Genomic DNA, 11,798 nt, shown 5'->3' on the forward strand with positions numbered 1-11,798 from the left:
GCATTTCTTTTGTTTTATAGCGCCACTCATACCATGGTAAGGTGTCAGAGCACTTCACATGACATATACATTACACAGAGACAAGGAATCAGTGTGTAAATCAGTGTATAGGAAATGCTTTTTTTATCAGTGTATAGGAAATGTTACATCAGACAGAGGACTACAAGGTGTAGGAGTCACAAGTCATCCCTACTGGTAGACAGTATAGTTTAAGAGTGCCTGGTCTGGAGAAACACAAACAGAATTTAAAACGTAACACCATGGTTGGCGGTTCGCTTTACTAATCAAAATTGATTTCTACCGAAGAGAACCCTTTATGCAAAATTAGGATAATGAAAGACTGGGGGAAAAATCATAACGCTTTAATGTAGAGGATGTGGCCTGACAACTCGGGCGGTCGACCGTGAAGCTGGGGAACTGGGTTTGAGTCTTGGCAGGGACGCTCAACATCCTGTAATTCTGGGCATATCACTTCATCTCCCCGTGCCTGATAAAAAAATGAATGTGTCCATCTGTAACGCAACTGGTAATCATGTAAAGCGCCTTGATACCTTCGGGTCTAGTTCGAGCTATATAAAAACTCAACAAGAAAATAATGTATACCTTGCAATGTGCGTGCAGCTCTTTGGTGATAGTTAATAGCTCGCTGTTCTATATTAGGATTTAAATTTATAAACTGCAAGTAACAAAATAGACTCTCTGACAGAAGCAGTGACGCACTGACCTATTTACATTGTATGCACTTTGCGATCTGCATGGCAGACGTGCTTTGCAGCAGGCATTTACCCTCCTGCGCTACTTTATGATGAGTCAAACCTCTGATCTCTCTGCAGCAGGCGCATCAATCATCAGAGTGACTTGATATTTTTATGGTTGCCCGAAAATGTTGATTATTAAAGGTTTACTGTATAAAGATCAAGTACAGTATGGTTTTAAAAGCACCTTCTGCCGCGTTCCTTGCCTCCAGCAATTTTATGGCAAGGCAGGAGGCTAGCATTATGCATGCAACTTTTATTTTCTACTTCTGAGCAGCATTTTTAAAAGTTCCAGAAGTAGAACACAATACATCACAAAGTAAAACAGAACTCTCAAATCCAAAAAGTGCCAGACACTACAAACAACGAGACTCAAGCCTATCTTTATATATAACTTTATATAACTTGGGTGTGAAATACTCTTTTACCTATTTCTTAATAATAGTTAAACAAAAAAAAAGTAGATGACAGAACATGGGGAACAGATTTCTCAGGAAGAAACCATAAGGAAAATTGTTTCTTTTTTTTTTGAATATTTTTATTCAATCCATGAGTAATACAATCAAGATCATATACAAAAATACATAAACTATCAATTCGCCATACCATGTGCACACATCAAGAACACACTAAATGATACAAAATTAAAAACCAGACATAAACGTACATGATATACCCCTCACAGAGCCTGCTTATTTCATATGTTCTATCATCGGCCCCCATATCTGAATACCCAATTTGCGTTTTTTCATTGATTTCAAAGAATATAGAGTATACTCCAAATTAAAAATGTTTTAGAATTTTGCCCACCACATTTCAAAAGAGGGAGCTTCCTGTTGGAGCCACAGTGACGCTACACAAATCCTAGCTACCCCCACTGCTATGAATATTAGGTATCTAAATGGATGACACCTTTTCCCAACTTTAAGGGATTCCCCTATTCCTGTCAACATTATGTCCATCGTTATCTGTACATTAACCCCCGTAATCTCTGTTAAAAAATGTTCAATATGACTCTTCCATAAATTTAGCTTCACACACCCCAAAAAAAATATGTGTAATTAAGCCCTCTCCGTTGCACAACGAAAACATCTGCCATCATTTGTGCCTCCCCATTTCATCATCTTCAACGGTGTATGATACAAATGAAATAATTTTTTTAAGTGTTGTGATTAGGCAATTAGGTGATTTGGATTGCATAAGAATGAGTTTTTTAAGTATCTGCAAATTCGTGATTATTTTTTTAAACAAAAGGGGTTGAAGGGGATGAAAATCTGCCCCCTTGTTGATGCAGTTAATAGGGGAGATAAAATAGGAGTATTGTATCAAATGTTGATTGATATACAGCAAGATAATATTGAGATGCAAGATAGGAATTGGGGTGCCCGGCTACATCAAGATTGAGTGTATGTGCAGGACTCATTAGATGTTGCGGGGAAAATATTGCTCTCAGCTAATCTAGGAAAATTGTTTCTCAAGAACTGCAACAGGCAGTTAATGCCACAGTCAGGGAAGTCCTAAGATCTAAGAAATTGGGTGAAACCCCAGAGATTGAGGAACACTATTTAATTTCAGATGAAGAGGAACAAAACCTCAGAGGCCCAGAGGGCAAATGTATATCTAAGAGGAAATACTTATTAAGTAAAGTGGAGAAAAGAGCCCCTAGCGGCTAAAAAAAAAGGAATATCCGGCATGACGAACATGATAGGCAGTCGAGCACTGCAATGGATGGGGACAAACAATATGAGTTTGAGGAATTTGATGACCGTCATGGCTTTGATTAATAAGTATTGGACTTGGATTATAAAGATTTGGATGATGGGTTTGTTGAGAACCCGAAAAGAAAAGGGAAAAAACATGGTTTTAGACCCCATAGATGAAACAGTATTCGATCCAAGGGAGAAAAAACACACTAGAAGGGAAGAGTGGTGGCCCTTCAATCACGTAGCTGACTATATTAAGCTATGGCTGAGGAAGCCTTTGGAAAAAGAAGAAAGAAACGTATTAAGAGCAGAATGCTCAAGACCTATAATTGATGAAGAAGTTACCGTGACCCCAATATTGATCCGGAAATGATCACCTACCGATTTAAAATGGAAAGGGATCCGAGAATGGGCTTGGAAAAATCCCTAAACTCTTGTCAGGACAAGGTTCTTGAAATCCTTGGCCCCCTAGCAAAGATATTTGATCAAATTGAGGAAGCATACGATAAAAGAACATGGGTGAAAAGTCACCTCTTACGAGGATGGTACCAAAAGGCAATATGCTTCTTAGGTAATACAAATGGTAGTTTGCCAGCTGAGAGGAGGAAAACCATCCTCATGCGCATCAAATCTAAACTGGCAGATTTCTGCTTAAAAGAGTCCAGCGATGAGGCAAAGGGTCTATTATTCGGAGACGGTATGGTGAAGAATACCACCAAGAATATTCAAACCTTTATGAGCCTTAACAAGGTGCATTACTCCATGAAGAGAGTATAGTATTCGCTGGGAACAGTTTTAATGGAAGGGCTGGGAGGAGTGGGCTACTTCCCAGCCAAGGATGCTTTTAGACCCAGTATCCAGGATACCAAAACAGCAGATACCAAGTAGGGACCTATTACAGGTCGTCCTCTGATTTTTATCCTCAGAGAGGAAGAAATAATAGAGCAAGAGCTTCAAGAGGCCAACGTCAAATCTCAAAAGGTCAAGGTGAGTATGAGGACCAATTCTGGTTCTACCCAAATAAACGTTGGGGAAAGCTGCAATGATTCGCAGAGCAATGGGAACGGTTAACAGACGACCCATGGGTGATTTGTAAAGTAAAGGGTTATTTAATAAAGTTAAATAGAGACCTGTATCCACCTGTTGAGGGATATGTCGTTGAAAGGGACTAGATGGTCAAGTTAGACCTCAAAGACGTATACTTCATTATCCCAATTCATGTAAAAAGTCAGAAGCTGTTACATTTCACATGGAAGGGTCAGTTGCACCAATTGCATTGTTTACCTTTCAGCCTATCATCAGCTCCATGATGTTTTACGAAAATATCAAGACCAGTAGTCGGTTACCTGAGAGAGAGGGGTGTGAGATTAGTAATCTATCTAGGTCATGGGTACTCACAACCATTCTCTCGGGGGCCAAATTTACAGTGTGGTTTGGTGCCGAGGGCCACACTGGTGGGGGCGGGGTCAGTGGGGGGCGGGGCTAGAGCACAAAAAAAAACTGTGACCATGAGGTTGAACACAGGCCCTTGCAGCGGACGCATTAGTTCACTGAGCCACTAGACCCGGCATACACACATCTATCTATCAATCTTTCTCTATCAATCTATCTATCTCGCTCTCTCTATCACTCTCTATCTATCTCTATCTCTCTCTATCTCTATCTCTCTCTCTCTCTATCGCTCTATTTCGCTAGCTCATTCTCTATCTATCTCTCTCTCTCTCTATCTATCTCTCTCTCTCTAGCTCTCTCACTAGCTCTCTCTCTGTCTGTCTCTATCTCTGTCTATCTGTCTTTGTCTGTCCCTGTCTCTGTCTCTAGCTCTGTCTCTATCTCTATCTGTATTTGTCTCTATCTGTCTCTGTCTCTCTCTGTCTCTATCTCTATCTCCATCTCTATCAGTATCTATCTGTATTTGTCTCTATCCATCTCTGTCTGTCTCTGTCTCTATCTGTCTTTGTGTCTATCTGTCTCTATATATCTCTATCTGTCTCTATCTGTCTCTGTCTCTCTCTCTGTATCTATCTCTGTCACTATCTGTCTCTGTCTCTATTTGTCTCCGTCTCCATCTGTTGTCTCTATCTGTTGTCTCTATCTGTCTCTGTCTCTAATTCTATGTCTGTCTGTCTCTCTCTGTCTGGCTGTCTGTGTCTGTCTGTCTGTCTCAGTCTCTATCTCTATCTGTCTCTATCTGTTTCTGGCCCTATCTGTCTCTATCTGTCTTTATCTTTCTCTGCCTCTGTCTCTGTCCAAATAGAAAGCTTCCCCAAAGGCCCTTTAAAAGTCAACTGTGAAAGCGCTTACAGCTGACTTTTAAAAGGCCTTTTGGGAAGCTTTCCGATGGTGCCGTGATGTGTCAAAGGCCGGCATTAAAGATAGAGGATGGCCGCAGGAGCATACGTACTGAATACCTATTTAATACGTATTCACTACGTATGCTCCTGGGGTCATCTGCTGTGTTTACTGCCGGCCTCACTTGAAACGTAGAAAGTGCAAGGCAAGGTCCGTGGGCCGCCAAAGAAGGCCTGCCGGGCCGCTGGCGGCCCACGGGCCGTGCTATGAGTACCACGGATCTAGATGATATTCTGATAAGGAATCAGAATCCAGAGGAGTTGAAAGAGCCTCTTACGATGGTAAAAGATCTTCTGGTGTCGTTAGGATTCATAATCAACATAGAAAAGTCTGTTTTTATACCAAGTCATTCATTAGAGGTTTTAGGTTTTATTGAAGACACTTTAGAAAATCAATTGCAGATTCCTATAAGAAAGTTAAAGAAAATAAAGGTGGTGATAAAAAAAGAGAATTGGAATTTAAGAGATTTAGCGCATGTGATTGGGCTACTGTCATCGATTCGAGCAGGGTTCCCTGCTCCCTTACATAACAGGGCTCTACAGATGTTTGACAGCGCCTTGGCAAAAGGCTTATGGTATGGGGACAGAGTAATATTAAATATGGAAGCAAGGTTAGAACTAGGATGGTGGATGGAGAATTTGGAAGCATGGAATGGACGTGCAATATTTGGAACAAGACCAGATTTCGTTCGGGAGATGGATGCCAGTATGTCAGGATGGGTCGGCAACTTGCTCAGATCAGGAGACAGGTGGCATTTGGGATACATTAGAAAAGGATGGAACATATCAATTGTCTACAGTTGAGAGCAGGCTTATTTGCCCTTCACAGCTTCAAACAGTTATGAGCCAGATCAGTTTTATTAAAAATGGACAATATAACAGCAGTGAAATATGGCAACAAGTTATGGGAGAGCAGATCGAAGAAATTGTCAGACTTAGCAACTGAAATGTGGGATTTTTGTTTGGATCACAATATTGCATTGAGGGCGGAATATTTTTCTGGCATGCACAATATATTGGTGGATTGGAATTCAAGCACCTTATAGATTATAGCGATTGGAAACTAGAGGTTAGTTATTTCAGGAAAATACAGAATTTGTTGAGTCCTCTGGATGTGGGTCTTCTGCATCCAGGTTGATCTTCCAAATACCATGCTATGTCAGTTGGAGACCGGTTCCCGGGGCGATGGGAGTGGAGGCATTTATGCAGGACTGGTCGGGATGACAGTTTATGCATTCCCCCCTTTCTCAATGATACAGAGGGTCCTATTATGGTGCAGGAGACAGAAGTGTTGGATTGTCTTAGTGACACACTTTTGGAGAACTTAGGGATGGTTCCCAAGTGTATTGGAATTAGATATGGAGACCCCCCTTTTAATAAGGTCCAAAGTAGGTTTGCTAAAAGGTTTGGAAGGAAGAGAACATCCTTTAGTCTTACTGGGTTTGCTCAACCTTCAGGTTTGGAAAGTTTCTGGGGATCAGGAAGATTCACGAAACCTTCGAAATCAGCTACAGGATTATTCAATGAGTCTAGGGCACCAGGAACTAACCAAACTCCCCATGCGCTTTTCTATCTTTTCCTAGTTCATGGTGTCCAAAACTCATTGAGTAATCCTGTAGCTCAGTGTTTCCTAAACTGTGGTCCGGGGACCCCCAGGGATCCGTGACACATTCCCAGGGGGTCTGCAGGCAGCAGTTTAAAAAGCACTACAAAGTTCCTTGTATAATTAGCAGTTTGAGCACCAATAAAAGGGTCAAGATAACGCCAGTGATTAATGTATCTGCTGGAGAGAGATGAGTTTTGTCCAGTAGCAGCGTTGACTTATCTAATGTAGCAAAGAGGGTTAATATGCCTACTGCAAAGAAGGTGTACCATGCAATTTAAAAAAACAGTATTTTATGTGCATAGGTCAGTGGGTTACTGCTTTTGTCACAGAGATTCTTTTGTTACTGTGCAGTTCATAAGTGACAATCGTAATCTAACACAGTGACCTATAAATTGGCATCAAAGAGCTGTTTGCAAACTGCATGGTACAAGTTAGTAACTTATGTTTTTTCCCCAGTCTTTCATTATCCTGATGTTGCTAAAAAGGTTTATTTGGGTGAAAATATGTTTTTATTGGTAAAGTCCATGCTAACCACTGTGTTATGTTCTGAATCTTGAGTTTGTGCTTTTCCAGACCAAGCACTCCTTAAAAATACCTATCAGTATGAATGACATGTGAATCCTGCACCTTGTAGTCCCCTTTACCATATGTAACATTTTCTATACACTGATTTACACATATGAGTCATTGTCTATATGCGTGTGATGTAAAGTGCTCTGACTTCCTACAATGGTATGAGAGAGGCTATGGAGAGATGAGATGCACTGTTGGAGGAGCTAGTAAGGGAATCATTGAAGAACCCCAACAAAGACTGTTGTATCCTGGTGCATAGTAAGGTCTTCATTTACTATTCTTTCAAAGCTGATACAATTAAATATATAGCGATAAATGTGTTGTAGACTGCACTATTGTATCCTAATTTTTTGTGGGAAGGACAGCGTCCCAAAGCCCCCTTTGTAGTGGTCTGGCTCACTCACTGCACTTGGTGTGCACCGCATAGGGACTGGTCTGAAAATATTTGCCATGGCTGCTTTGGGTTTCCAGTCTGGCCTTGGCAGGAGCCTCGTAGAGCGAAATAAAACCAACCATTTAAAAGTTAGTCACGAGATGCAGCATCAACCTTCCCATTACAATTTGTAGTTTTTTGCAAATTCTTTCAATATAAAATACTAAGGGGGATACTTACAACAGAAGTGGCGAAGCATGTCGTTAGCCTCCTTGGCTTAACGACACGCTCCGCCACTTCAGAAATGCAGGGCTGCACCATATTTACATGAATATGGTACAGTCCTGCGTTTTCCATTGCGCTACACTTAGCAGTGTAGTACCAAGGCAGGCACCCTTGCGCCATAGTGCAAGGGTGTCTGCGCGCAGGGGAAGATTTTTTATGTGCAGGAAGGTCCCCCTTGAAATCTTGAAATGCAGTTTTGTAACTTCTATGTCTGCTGCTTAATGCAGCACACATGGAAGTTAAACATTTTCTTTTTTTTTAAGATTGTTTATGTGCAGTAAGGATCACCTTCCTTAACAAACAATCCAAGGCGTTTTGCTTTTTCCATGTGTGCTGCACAAGGCAGCACACACGGAAAAAGCAAAAACGAGGAGAGAGAAACCATTTCTCCTCGTTTTGCCAAGTTAAGACCAGGTTTTCCCTGGTCTTAATTTTGGCCCTACCTCCTATTTATGCTGCCCTTGTAATTAGGGGGCAGCGTCAAAATCAAATCACTACCCACCCCTTTCACGCCAAGCATTGCGCGAAAGGGGGCCTTATTTACAAGGCAGTGTTAAGCCACATTACGTGGCTTAACGCTGCCTTGTAAATAAGGCAAAGCCCCTATCGCCACGGGAACGTCGGAAAAAGTGGCGTTCCCATGGCGATAGGGGCTTGTAAATATGCCCCTAAAATCCTTAGTAATTTGAGTATTTCTTTTGTGTGCACATGTGTGTTTATTTTTTTCAAATTACTGTTTTAATGTTTGAAATTTAAATCCTACAAATTGATTGGGGGTCCCCGGCTTCCAGTGGTGACTCAATGAGGGTCCTCAGGAGTCAAAAGTTTGGGAACCACTGCTGTAGCTGATTCCGAAAGTTTAGTGAATCTTCCTGAATCCTAACGACACCAGGAGATCTTTTGCCATTGTAAGATGTTCCTTCATCTCCTCTGGATTCTTATTCGTAATCAGAATATTGTCTAGATAGGTTATTAATCTCACATCCCTCTCTCTCAGGTAACCGACTACTGGTCTTCATATTTTCGTAAAACACAATGGGGCTGATGATGGCCCGAAAGGAAATTACTAAAATTGGTACAACTGACCCTTCCATCTGAAACGTAACAGCTTCTGACTTTACATGAATTGGGATAGTGGTGTATGCGTCTCTGAGGTCTAATTTGACCATCCAGTACCTTTCCAACAACACAGCCCTCAACAGATGGATACACACCTTCTTGAAATGTCTGTATGTCACGAATTGGTTTAAACCTCTCAAATTTAAAACAGGTCTCCACCCCTCGTCCTTTTTTTCTACCAGAAAAAGGTTACTGATATAACCCATTCTGTCTTCTTCCACTTCCACTATTGCACTTTTTTTAATAACATTTGAAACACCTCTTGTGTTAAAATATCCTCAATTTGTTTCTGAAAATGCAGTTCTCTCGGGTCTTTTTCCTTCTGTATTTAACTCTATTAAATAACCCTTTACCATAGAAATTACACAGGGGTCGTCTGCTATTTGTTCCCATTGCTCTGGAAATAATTTCAAATTTCCCCCAACCTTTTATTGGGTAGAACCAGAATTTGTCCTCATACTCACCTTGACCTGTTAACGAGCTCTGGCCTTGACCTCGGGCACTTGATGCTCTTGCTCAACTATTTCTTCCTCTCCGAGGATAGAAACCAGAGGGCTTCCTGTAATAGATCCCTCCTTGGTATCCACTGTTTTGGTATCCTGGATACTGGGTCTTAAAGAATCCTCAGCTGAGAGGTTGCCCTCTCCTCCCAGCCCGTCCATAAAAAATGTTCCCAGAGAATATTCTTTTCATGGAGTAATGTGCCTTGTCAAGGCTTGTAAAGGTTTGATCATACTTGGCGGTGTTCTTCACCATACCGTCTCCCAATAATAGACCCTTTGCCTCATCGCTGGACTCTTTTACTCAGAAATCTGCCAGTTTCAGGTTGATGCGCATGAGGATGTTTTTCCTCCTCTCAGCTGGCATACTGGCATTTGCATTACCTAAGAAGCATATTGCCCTCTGGCACCATCCTCATAAGAGGTGAATATTCATAGGCTCGAGTTTCGTTGTGCGCAGTGTCTGGCACTCATTGCTGTGTCTAAACAAACCGCTGGCAATGCGCGTTGCTTAACAACCAACAGCTGAGTATAGGATGCACGATCAGCCATCAGCGGTTTTGCAAGGCCAATCATCTTTAGAAACAAGAGTGACTCGCTATGCGCTGAGTCATGCAGAGAGGCTATACACGCGATGCGTCAGCCTCAAGTAAAATGGCCATGGATCGCCGTAAAGCATTCTAGTTTTTTCTGTCGCTGAGCGTTGACTGCTGTAGGCCCAAGATGGCCGAGGCGGCTCAGCAGATGTTAATAAGGATGTGGTTTTAAGGAACGAAGTAAGTTTTAGGCTGTTTTTAACCCCTTATCTTATTCTAGATGAAAGAACTATTAAATAAGAGTAACGTTAATCCTATAAAATTAAATGTCCCATACCCATAAATTGAGTTTATCAATAAACTATACTAAATTATTAAATAGCACCTGTTTTAATATTGAAGTATATAATCACATATAAGTCACTGTAATATTATTGTAATTCTCACTTTTGGTATTATCCGCAGGGGCAAGATGGAAGCCAGAAGTAAGGTCCCAACGTCCCCTAATCACCACAGAAGCCCAAACAACTCAAAACCAACAGTGGTGAAACAGGGAAGAGGGGAAAACAAGGGAACAGGAAGACACATGTACAGGATATTCAGGGTGGAATAGGAATCTTCAGAATCACAGAAAATGCCTGCATGAAAGACAAGATTAATGTGTATAACTACACAGAACTAATACATAGAAACAATCCCAGTTTTCCCACTGCAGAGCCCTGTATTATTCCTATTACATAACTACCTGTGAATTTCCCCTCTTCCGCTAAGGTCATAGGCAGTGAAAGCAGAAATAAACACCCTTTCATCATATATAAAAGAATATAAGTATTAGGCACTTTAAATAACAAATTATTTTGGCAAATATTGTGTGAGGAAATATACGATGCACTAACCTCTGTATTGATGTATCCAAGCATCAGCCAAAGCTCCAGATAATAATCAGTCCAAATGGAAAAACCAAAAAACATATTTCCAAACAGGATAGATTGGACAAGATTAACAGGGAAAACAAGTCGAAAATACTGAAAAAAGGCAGGGCTGATATAAACAGTAAATAGTTCCTGTAAAGTTCAGGAATATTTTTATGTGTGTAAATATTTTCTAAAATCCAAACGCCATGGAGATATACCAGATAAGTATAGCTTGAGATATGAAATAGCATCGCATATTACCAACTCTGTTGTAACTGCGAGGTCTTTAAATATGTTGTCAGTGCTTGAAATTGGAAAATAGAAGTGCAGGCACTCTGTTCCAGAGTATCTGCTTGTTTCTGAGAAGTACCGATACTCTCCAATTAAAAGTATTACGTCACTCTTGAGATGTGCAAGTACTCTCCCTCCCAAAATTAAAAAGTGCCGGTAGTCCATACCGGACAGTAGCGGCCCATTTAAAACTCATCGTTGGGCCTTTTGTATTTTTAGGATGGTGACGACACGTGAAGAATGAGGCCGACTGCAAAGTGGAGGATTCAGCAGGATCAGGGGAACCCGACGTGGATCAGCCTGAAGCCGAAAAATGCCAAAAGCGACTGCTGACGGGAACAGGAAGTGATCAGGTGAGTTCAAAGGGCAAGGACGATAGACAAGCACGGGTGCGCTCTTTCCATCCTGCCTGTCAGCTTTATTGTTGACTTGCGCCACCCTGCCCGCATACGAGGTTGGGCTCGGAGCAATCCTGATAATTTTAGAAAAATAGACACAGCAACAGTAATACTTATCTGCTCAGATGCAGCAAACAATAGAGGACGATCATAGAAGTCTTGAGCTTTTATATGAATGCGAGAGTTTTGTTTGTTTGTGATGTAGTTGTGTTCTACATATCGAACATTTAAAGATGCTGCTCAGAAGTGGAAAACAAAAGTTGAGTGCATAATGCTAGCTTCCTGTCTTGCCATACAATTGCTGGAGGCAAGGAACGCGGCAGAAGGTGCTTTTAAAACCATATTGTTCTTGACAACATGGCACCCTCCCCCCACCTCCGCCCCACAAAGTGCC

At 41.3% G+C, this 11,798-nt stretch overlaps 1 protein-coding gene across 1 annotated transcript in view; it reads right to left on the reverse strand.

The window, feature by feature from the left end:
* PRR15L (proline rich 15 like) overlaps positions 1-11,311 on the reverse strand; it is a 55,357-nt gene extending 44,046 nt beyond the window's left edge. The window contains 1 exon segment of the mRNA XM_085609441.1: positions 10,698-11,311. The gene's annotated coding sequence lies outside the window, so the exon portion shown is untranslated.
* Positions 11,312-11,798: the final 487 nt, after the last annotated feature.

This window comes from Triturus cristatus, chromosome 6, assembly GCF_964204655.1.
Source record: "Triturus cristatus chromosome 6, aTriCri1.1, whole genome shotgun sequence".
Classification (NCBI taxonomy): Eukaryota; Metazoa; Chordata; class Amphibia; order Caudata; family Salamandridae; genus Triturus; species Triturus cristatus.